We start from the raw sequence: 11215 nt of genomic DNA, 5'->3' as shown, positions 1-11215 counted from the left end.
GAAAAAGGCACAATAATATACATTTTTATGAGTTTTAATAAATTGTTAATACTGATGAAATGTAAATTTTTCCTTCATGACCCTTATCTGCATTTGACAGAGTCCTACAGAAAACTTTAAGTACCCCTTTAAAGCAATTTACAAGATATTGTAGAGATTCCCAGCAATGAAAAATGATTAGTGATCGTCTTAAAAATTTTTATGTTGACAGTATTAAACCAAGTACCTTATTTGGAATGAACTGGCTTGGGCTGTCTCTATTAGTACCTCACTCAAGAGTGCACATTTACTTTTTAAGTTCTATATTAGAAACATATTTGACTTGAGTACAAATCTGAAACTATTCTTACCAAATGGAGAGCAGAATGGTTACTATTGACTGAGTACTTACTACATACCAGACACTGTACTAGGCACATTTCATGGATTATTGCACTGGTCTTTAATATATACATTATGGAGGAAGATACATTATCATCGTCACTCTTTTAAGGATGAGATATTTGAGGCATACAGAGTTAAGGTGGTTTTCCCTAAGTTACCTGCAGTCTTAGGCAGTTGTGAGGCTAGAACAAAATACCATAGACTGTGTGGCTTATAAACAACAGAAATTTATTCCTCACAGTTCTTAAGGCTGTGAAGTCCAAGATCAAGGTGCCAGCAGATTAAGCGTCTGGTAAGAGCACTCTTTCTGGTTCACAGACAGTCCCTTCCAGTTGTACCCTCACGTGGTAGTATGGGCAAGGAGCTTTCTCAGCTGATTTTTATAAGGGCACTAATCCCATTCATGAGGGCTCCACTGTCATCACCTAATTTACCTTCCAAAGGCCCTGACTCCTGCACTATCCTATTCTGCCTACCTCTTCGGTGTGAACTGAACCCACTAAATGTGCATGACTTTGGATTAAGCAAAAGCAGCATGAATTGAGGGCCTCAGAAACTGTCTCCCACCTTAGCACTTGACCCTAAAGATCCTTGCTGGGGTCTTTAGAAGCTCCACTCAGAATGTAATGTACTTATAGGAGTAGGGTCTTGAGTCCTCATTATTATTATTTTGTGAATTAGAATTACCAGAGTGAAGCTGGAGTCCAAATTCAGAGTCTGAATTTCTGGTGTCCTGAAGAGCCCTTAACTTCACCTATAAGACAACCTTACTTTATTCCCTAGGTTACTCTTACTGCAGACTCTGTTTTGTTTAGTTGGGCTTTTAATCTTTTCCCCTGGATCAGGCTGGACTGATCTGGTAACTGGGCTGGTGATTCACTGGTTTTCTAGTCCACTTAGGCTAGTGACATGCCTTATACTTCCAAGTCTTTAAACCAAATAGTCCAAGGACTAGGTCCTATTCACCTATTGGCCAACTTCTACGGTGCCAGCTACTTCTCCGGAGTTCTATTTTCAGTTGCTCCTAGACCCTCCATTACCACAATTTATCCATGACTGTGTGTTAGAAAGTAGATACTATTTCGTCCTGCTGGTGTCAGATCCATTGTCTTCTCCAGATGCCATATTCTGCAAGGACAAATTGCACTTCCCAGATGCAGACACTTATTAGTGGCTGCCTACCTGCCTCAATGAATAGATACAGGTCTAGATCTGGACACCCTCAGCTGACTCTAATGGCAGGTTGGCTCATGCTTGGACATAAGACAGGGTTAACTACTCCCCTACACTCCAGCTTTGCCTAAAGTAAGATATTTTCTTTCATACTTAAAAGCTAAGTATTATGAACATAGGGTATAGTTATTATAAGAAAGTTACACAAGAATTTGGCCTTACATTTCTCTGAAATAACAAAATAATAGGAAGATGGTCTTGGCCCAGTTGGCAAAATTACAAATGTAACTGGGTGAAAGAAAAGCCAAAATGATAGTTGATAATTAAAAAGAACCAAGATTAAACTTTAGATGTCATACAACTAGCAATGTTTTCTCTCCTCTTTCCACCCAAATATCTTTTTTTTAAACTCAATTTTTATCATAAATCTCAGTGATGATTTTTGTATGAAGAACTATGTGGAATTTTTAACTAGGAGAAAAATTCTCTGGTGTTGAATTTAATCCTTGAAATCAATCAACAAGTCTTTTAAAGTCCTTTAAATCATCACAAGATGAAAGGGCTCTTTGGGTTTAAAGCCAAAGAAGTAATCCCATGTCTTGTGTGTGACTGAAAAGAATGATTGTAAGCAGTGATTCTGCTCTTAAGTAGATTATAGTGTCATTGCAGAGATAAAATCAAGACACGAGACAATTAGAACAACCAAACAGTATGGCACTCCTAGTCTATGAATCGAAAGTAGAAAAGGAGGATTGAGCAATGGAGTAAGCGCTTTGCAGAAAAGGTTGGGTTCAAGGTAGTTGATATAAGGGAGGCATTAATGGTTTTATACAAGGGAAAGACTTGAATGTGGGCTCCTTGAGGTTAGAGGTGTCTTAATCTCTTTGTTAGCTCAAGTATAAGGTATACATTATGGCACCCAGTAGGTGCTTAAGAAAAGTTTATTTAGTATGCACATGGATTTAAGTGGTGCAGAATATGAGTTGGAGAGATTAGAATCAGGGAGAAAAAAAAAAGATGACAATCTCTTTGATGACCAGAAGTATGCTTGATTGTTTTTGCCAACCAGGACCTATAATAGTTTCCAATATTGGGTAAGCTCTCAAAACGTAGTCACTAAATTCAACAAATTAGTCTTGCACTTTAATCAAGTTTTCAAACCCTTTTAATACTTCAAAAAAATGTGGACTCTGAATTTAATGCAAAGAAATAGATCCTCTTTCTTGAGTGAAACCAATAAATGATTGTAAGCTCAACTTTTGAGGGAGGTAGCAGGGTGGAAAAACTCATGAGCATGGGAGTTAGACACATCACAGTAAGTAACTTGGCCACTATTAGCTAGGGGACCTTTGATAATGTCATTTTTCTCTGTGTCAGTTCTGTAACTTGAAAAACATGGATAACAGCGTATATCCAGGTGGTTTATGGTAAGGATCAGCAATTATAAAACATCAGCAGAGACTCTAGTTCAGGACAGACCATTCATAGATGCCCCTTTCACTTTCCTTTCTCCTCCAGAATTGAATCCTCCAATAAGAGCCTGGACACAGGTGAATCCAAGGTGTCCTGAAGGTCCTCGGCTGCAAGACTAGGGCAACATTGGAGAATAAGCACCAGCGTAGTGGGTGCCATCAACGTGCACTTCAGAGCTCCAGTCCTGAGCATGAGGGAACTCTGCTGGTGAGTGTAGACCGAAGAGCTCTGAGCACCGAGTTAGCCTCGCAGGTGGAATAGCCATTGTTATGGCTTAAGAGGCAAAAAGAAAAGGACAGTAGTAGTAAAAAAAACAAAAACAAAAAAAGCCCTTCAATTTATGAACAAGGAAAGGCAAAGAAACGAAAGAAATTACTATTGTTGGTCAATTATAATAATATACATGCTTTAGATTTTTGCGAAGTTATTTCATTATATGGAAACTGATGTGTTAACTAGTAAAAATGAGTCTTAATGAAACTTTAAGTGAGCCAGCTGTGTTCAGCTAAAAAAGAGTTCTTTTTCTTCCTCATGCAAGCAAGAGGAGTGAGTCTGTTTAATTAAGGAGAAAAGTGTTGGAAATTTGGTGTGTTTTTACTACGGCAGTGGTGAAAGCAAGCCTACCAAAGAATTGAAAACTGAAGCCTGTGTATTTCTTGTAGGAGCTTCCATTCAATGTCTGCCAGGCTGGTCTCACAGGCAACAGTAGGTGGAACAATTGACTGAAGTCTAGGTAAAGGCTGTTGCCCTACACAGCCCACCTTTTCACTTCTGGGCTCTCTCTGTTCTCTTTCCCAGCCCTTGCCCTGAGTGCATAGTCGTACTGAGAGACTCTTTTATTGCAGCAGCTCCTGAGGCCCCAATACACAGTACACCATACTGTGTATTGGTTCACCTCAAGGGTGAACCAATACACAGTATGGTGTACTGTGTATTGGTTCACCCTTGGCTGGTGTGGCCTTGTCCTAGGAACAGCTGTGTAGGCTCCTTCTGGCCCAGGTGCCTCAATACAGTTCAGTGGGGCATCAGCTTTGTTGGCCACTGCCCGCATGCGATCCCTCTATTCATCACTACAATCACTTCTGTCTTAAAATCGGAGTCACAGAGTAATTTGCCAAGGCTGCATGGGATAACAGATAATAGCACCGGGATTAGAATACAGGTCTTGGGCTCCAAGAGATTTTTCTGCATACCAGTGATCATCAGACATGAGAGATGACTTCTTTATTTCTTGTCCCCACCAGGAAGGCATATAGGAAGAGACTATAGCTTGAAAAAACATACTGAAATCATTCTAAGTACCTATTATTTTCATGACCAAACCACTAAAGATAATACTGTTCAGAATCTTCCCGATTCATTGGTAAGCAAATGTTGTAGGTGGTGCTAGTGACCATGCGACATAGTGACCAGAGCTTCAGAGACATGAAGGAAAATGAGGACTCAGAAATATCCCCTGGATTTGCCAGGCAGAAAGCAAATGGTGACCATTAAAAGCCTAGTTCAGTTCTGCAGTGAAAATGGAAGCCAGGTTGTAGAGATTAAGAAAAACATAGCTAAGGAGAAAGTATTGGCTATGCATGAAACAGATGTGGAAGTATGGAAAGAAATGGAAGTAGTGTCCTGGGCATGACTGAGGCTCTGTCTCATGGCAGATTGCATTAGGCACCCAGCTTCTGTGTCCTCCAGTTCCAATTCCTGTCTCTCTCACTTAATGCAGTATGTTATTTAGCAGTTTATACTAAAAAGGTAGAGGGATTATATTTTAATTTATTAATATATTAATAGATTAATAAATGTATTTCTGTCTCTGAGGTAAGTACATTTCTTTACTTATATCCTGAGGACATGCCCCTGCTCTCTGCAACCATCACCCCTCCCCACCCCACCCTCCCACAGGACTAGACAGCTAGACGATGAATCATCCAAAACAAAGGCTGAACATATTTGAAAATCCTCTGGTCTTAGTATAAGTCAGAAAGATTTTGATGCCTACTTGTTGAGCAAGTTTTTCTGTCTGCAAAGACTAATTTAGTTCAGAGATTAGATTATACATCTCTAAGGGCAGGGCAGAGGAGGGGAGAAAGTACCAGAAAAATGGAGAGCAGGAGAAGAAGAAACCACAGGCCTCCACCAGGGAAGACACTGTCTGCCCTCCAGTCCAGTAGGGTACATGGAAGTCACTTAGCACCTAGTTGTCCTCCTCATTGCCAGCTGGTCTTTGGACAATACATTTAATATGTTGCTGTAGAGCTAGGTTTCTATATTCCCCCAAACCCTACCCAGGCCTTATTTATTTTACATGTAGGTGGTGGAGGCCAAGGTGGTGATAACAAGAAAAGGAAGCCCCTCCTCCTTTCCAAGATGGTGTTAGATAGAACTAGATTGAAATCTTCCAAGGGAAAAAGAAAGTGTGGAGTATCTTATTCCGTCATGTATGTGTTTATGAATCTGTCTTCCCCACTACTGGGATATCCTGGAGGACAAGGATGATCTCTTTTTAACTTTTGCATACTCAGTACCTGGATTAGTACTTGGCACAGAGCTTAATTAATGTTTGTTGAACGAATAAATGATGAATAAATAAAAGTGAAAATCTTTGGAAGTAGGAATCAGAAAAAGCCAAAGAGAGAGACAGAGGAGAGCCTAAAAATGTTTGAAGAGGAAAGGATAAATATTTGAACCTATTTGAGAGGTGACTGGGAAAGGAAAGATTGAAGGGTAAATCCAAGTTTTTACAGAGCCTGAGAAAGGAATGAGATAATAGGTGGTGAGTCCCCAAGATGTTGGGATGAAAAAAAAATGTTTTGCTGGCCATAGTTAGCACTAAATTTGTCTTCTTTATAGTTTTATTTCTGATTGTAATTCATGCCCAGTAGAGTTGACAGGTAGAAAATCATCAAGGTGGTATGAGAATCTATAAAAGATAAAATATTGCAGTAATATTTTAATTCTTTCAGTATTCATATTTAGAAAAGCATGTTACTGTCATTATTAGATTATTCTCTTTATAATCTGAAAACAGAATTCTGCTGTAAGCCTATGTTTAAAGTGCTATATATAATTATGTTCTTATACATTCAAGTGGTTTCACATTTATCCATTGGTTTTTCACTTTGGTTCACTTATTCACTCATTAAGAGGCATGAACAAAGCCCCTGTTATGTGGAGATGCTTTGTGGATGCTGAAGATCCAAAGAGGCTTCTGCCGAAGGAGTTTGCAGTCTAGCAAGGGAGACAGACACCTAAATGCATTTTTATGAGTCAACATGCTACACCAGCACTGAAGCCTGAGTCATCGTTTCTGAACCCTCCCTACCCTGTCCTGACACCTCTCAACACAAACCATCAGATTGACTATCTGCTTAACCACCTAGCTTGCTTGCTCTCAGCCTGGACACTCTGTCTAGAACCCCAGACTCTAGCAAGGATTGGAGCTCTGAGAATCTGCTTGGTTCTTCTCAGTCTCTCTCCCCAGAGCTTAGATCCTTGCCTCCTCTCCAGCAAATATAGCTAAACCCTTTGTTCTCGATTGACCCCTGCCCCAATACTACTTTGCTCCAAGTGTTACCCAACCCAAGTCTGATCTTGCCGTGACGTTTGCACATTGGCTGGCTTTGAACTATCTGACTGCCCTCATTTAGAGCTGTTTGTGCCATTTGGGTCAGTTCTTCATCTTCCTCCTCACTGTGGCTCTCCTCTCCTTTGTGCAATGTCTTGCTCTGAGGTCTGCCAGCCTGTCTTGGGCCAGTCTGTTTAAGACAGCCCCTCCCACCTAGCTCTACCAGAACCCCTGTTCTGTCATGGTTCTTGTGAAAACCTCTTTGGGCAGAGAAACGTCCATTGGGTGCCCTTTGGAAAGGAGGAATGAGTTCTTGCTCCTGTCAGGGCTGGCCATTAGCGGATTTCACCATGAGAAGTAGGGAAGACTAGTGAGATAAAAAGAGACATATTACTCATTTCTTAACCCTACCACACAGAAGCCAAACGCTCTATACCCACTCCAAGGGAAAGAGTAAAACTAAGGGTTAAATGACTTGACAGAATATAGGCAATGTTAGTGAAAGAGATCGAAATGGAAATCAGTATTTCTCAATCTCTTATTTTATTCCCTAAACCGTGTTAATAAATTTTGACACACTTTTTGGCGTGAGAGGATATTTCATTTGGAATTGGACAAGGTTTAAGAAAAACGTTCTTTACATAATAGCACTCCTTAATTTAACTAAGCTTTAGGATTACTTTTGTTGTTAAACTGATTTGTCAATTTGCTTCCCAATGTTGTATTTCTCTGCAAGAATAACCGTTTAAAATATATAAAGACACCACACACACACAAAAAAAACCCTTCAAACTGTTATATTTTGGAGGCAAGTGAGCTATTTTGAAATTAGAGTACTGCAATCTCAATTTCAAGCCTCGACTCTGTTAAAAATAATATATACATATGCAAAAATAAATTACATTATGGTAAACAGAATATCATTGAAAATTCAAATTTTTGAGCTGATGGAGAAAAGAATCGTGAATCATCAGTTCGTCAAACATTAACATGAGCTCAAACAAATTTGAGTTGACTTTTCCATAGGTTTCCAATAGCTGGAGTAGCAGAAATTGTCAGATACAGAGAGAAAATGGGAGGAGCAGGCAGAGATACACTCCCAGTTTGGGATAAATGGCATCTTGCTGCTAAAACAAGCTTCACACGTTAGCCGGCAATCATTAGGCTGGTGACTTTTCTGATACCCGGGAGATGCTTGCACTAGGAATAAATTTCTATGTTGAAGCATTTGACAAGCCTTAGTTCCTGATGTCTCACACTCAAGCCTTACTTTATAGTCACATCTGTTAGTTTAAAGCATTTTTAGTTTATTGAAGAAGCCTTCACAAAGAAAAAACAGATGATGAAAATCTCATCTGTCAAAACTGTTATTAAAACCAGTAACAGTGTGAAATTTTGTTTAAATTGAAAGCATCATTTATTTTTATCAAACATTTTATAAACAATCACATTTGAGAAAGATTTGGGGGACCTGGAGAGCCCTCAACAAAATGCAGCTCATTATGTCGCTTCGTTGAATGTGTGGCTCAGAGATAGGCTGAGGCTGCTTCCCCTTATCTCTGGGAGAGACCAGAGGGGTGAAGAAATTACCTGGAGAGGGGCTCCTTGCCTTGATGAGGGAAAGTGAGCAGGAAAAGGGAGTAGGCCTAAACCGGAGGCTGGGAATCAATGTTGTGGTGGCAGACACCCAGGGGCACCTTATCTGCCCTTTTCTGATGGATGAAGGTGGAGCGACATGGCCTGTACCTCCCAAGTCCCAGGGAGGGCTTAGGGAAAAAGAAAAAAAGAAAAAAAGAAAAGGAGAGAAAGCACATTTCATGGAAAGAATGAGCGAGGCTTCCTTTCTTTTCTTCTGTGCAGACAGTTGATTTCATGCTCAGATCTGCTACTGATATCAAAGGGTGTTTCACAGCCAGGAATGAAAGACAGCCTTACGAAGGGAAACAAGATGCACATCAAGTCCACTTAGTTGATTCTTCATTCAACCCAGATGTCTGGCAACGTGGAGACAAAACATCCGACACTTTGCTATTGTGTAGACTCAACCTTAGAATATACAAAAGATCCGGTTTCACGTTCTTAACTGCCTCTCATACTTCTTTGACTGTTTGATATTAGCAGTTTTGAAAAAGAAAATGTGTCTTAAGGAAAGTAGAATGGTGTAAATCTGCCTGATTTACATTCAAGTAGTGACTTTTCTTTCTTTTCTTTAGGTGATGCTGTACTTCTTTTTGTCACACTTTGAGATTTCCCCCTGGGAGCCACCCAAGATTTCTCACGGGGCATGAGGCATAGGAATAGGGGTGCACGGAGGGTTAAGGGGCATCTCAGATCCTTGGTTTCCCTGTCTCTGTCTTTCCTAAAGCTGGTTTTTCTAAGAAAGTGTCATTTCTTCCCTTTCTCAATCTCTCCTTCCATTTGTAAAAGAAAACCTGTCTTTTACTCATCCTGGAACTAGAGAATGCTGCTCTAGGTTGTAAACATCCCAGGCCACCAAAGTGACGGCTGGGACCTTCGAAGCCCAACAAAAAAAACCAAGACCCCAGGCTGTGTCTCAGCTGCCTATGTCCCTCAATTTCAAAGGGGAAAAGGTGAAAATTCTATGTTTACTTCCAAAATAGCATGTTATGTTTTCCAGAAGACAGATCATATATATAAGTTAGCGTTTAAAGTTTCTTGACCATTTATTCAGGGTTGCCGGAAAAATCATTTTCATTAATTTTTGCCAGATGAATATATACTGTAAACCTCTATTTTATTTTTAGCATAAGCACAAATGTCTTGCCCCCTACTAACCTCTTTTCTGCTAATTTATTTATTTTTGCCGTATACTTATTACAGGAATGTCTTATAGGTTCCTCTCTTAAAAGAAATTAACAACAAGAATTTATGCACCTTTTGTAAGCTCTGAACTTCCTGCGACCCAGTTCTTTTTTTTCCCATTGACTTGGTCTGAACCTCATATCATTCTAGTCATGTGTTATATTCATCTATGGCAATATAAACTAATTGGGAGAAAAAAGCCCTATTGCCATTAAAAAATGCATTTCTAATAAGAAATTTGTTATATTCAATAATTTTTAAATCAAACTGTATGATATATTTATGTTGTTGGATCAATCATGGGTTAATAACTGTAATGATAATTCATTCAATCCAGAAAAATTTTGATAATAGTCTATAATTTATTTTATTTCATGAAATAAAAAAGATTTAAACCTTTCAATTTATATACAAATTTTTGTTGCAGAGAAGTATGATTAAATGATCGAAAGATTTTCAAGCATAAAATATACATCATTAGGATAAATTTCATGAGAAAAATGACATGGAAATATAAGATCTTGGAAATAAGTGATATAAACTTCCTTACTGTCAAAGAAAAATTTGTGTATTTTGTAAATGTATGATGGTGAACATCAAATCAGGGTTTGGGGGCCTAGCGGGGATTGAATGGCACACTTCAATGAGGGACTTGAGCCGAGTTAGTAAAAGACAACTTCAAAGGTATATGCAGGGTTATATGAAGCCTAGTTGGGGGTAAAAGTGAATAGGAACAGCAACGTCTAGAAGATGTAAAGGGAGGGAACATCAGCTCACTTTATCTCAGGAGACAGCCGCCACGTGGTGGCTGTGGCCTTTGGTAGAAGGTGGAGTAGAAATTCATTCTAAAAGGAAGGAAATTAGGAGAATAAATGCCCTGACCTTACTCTCTCCCTAGTGTCTAGTCTCCTGCCAGTGCGTCCCATTGGTTAAACCCAACTTAGAAGCAGTGCCAAGCCTTAATCTTTTATCATTAATTATATTATGATGATACCTGTAGATTTTTATAGATGTTCTTTATCATATTGAGCAAGTTCTCTACTGTTCATAGTTTTTTACAGCTTTCGTCATGAATTCTTACAGAATTTTGTCAAATACTTAGCTTTTTTTTTTCTTGAAAGTTGTATCCTATTAAAAACGTGCATTATAGTAACTGATATTTAAATGTTAAACTAACCTTGCATTCTTGAGGTAAACTACACTTGGTCATGAAATATCTTTTTTATGGCGTGCTGCTTCAATTTGCTAATATTTTGTTATGAATGCACCTATGTTCATGATGGATTTTTTTTTTCTTATATGTATGTCTTGGTTTGTTGTCAGGGTAATGCTGGTCTCATAATATGAGTTGGGAAGTATTTCTTTGTCTTCTATTTCCTGGAAGAGTTTGGCATTAGTATTATTTCTTCATTAAATGCTTTAAAGAATTCTCCATAATACCATCTGTGATGAAGTGGTTTTTTTTTTTTAAGATTCTAAATTATAAATTCAATTTCTTAATTGATATAGAAATTTTCAGGTGTTCTATTTTTTTCTTGAGGGAGAATTTGGCTATTTCATCTAGGTTGTCAAATATATTGGTATAAATTGTTTTCTTTATTATATATTTATTGTTCATAATATCTGTAGTCAAATGCAGCCTTTGTCATTCCTTAAAATCGTAATTTGTGTCTTACCTTTTTCTCTTTTTTTCTGGTAAATCTGGTTAGTAGTTTATCATTTTTAGTAGACTTTTCATATTACATGTGTTTGGTTTTATTGATATTTTCCCCATTACTTGTCAATTTCATATTTCACTGA

The sequence above is a fragment of the Pteropus medius genome, unplaced genomic scaffold (assembly GCF_902729225.1).
Source record: "Pteropus medius unplaced genomic scaffold, Ma_sr-lr_union100, whole genome shotgun sequence".
NCBI lineage: Eukaryota > Metazoa > Chordata > Mammalia > Chiroptera > Pteropodidae > Pteropus > Pteropus medius.
This window is presented reverse-complemented; position numbering follows the sequence as displayed.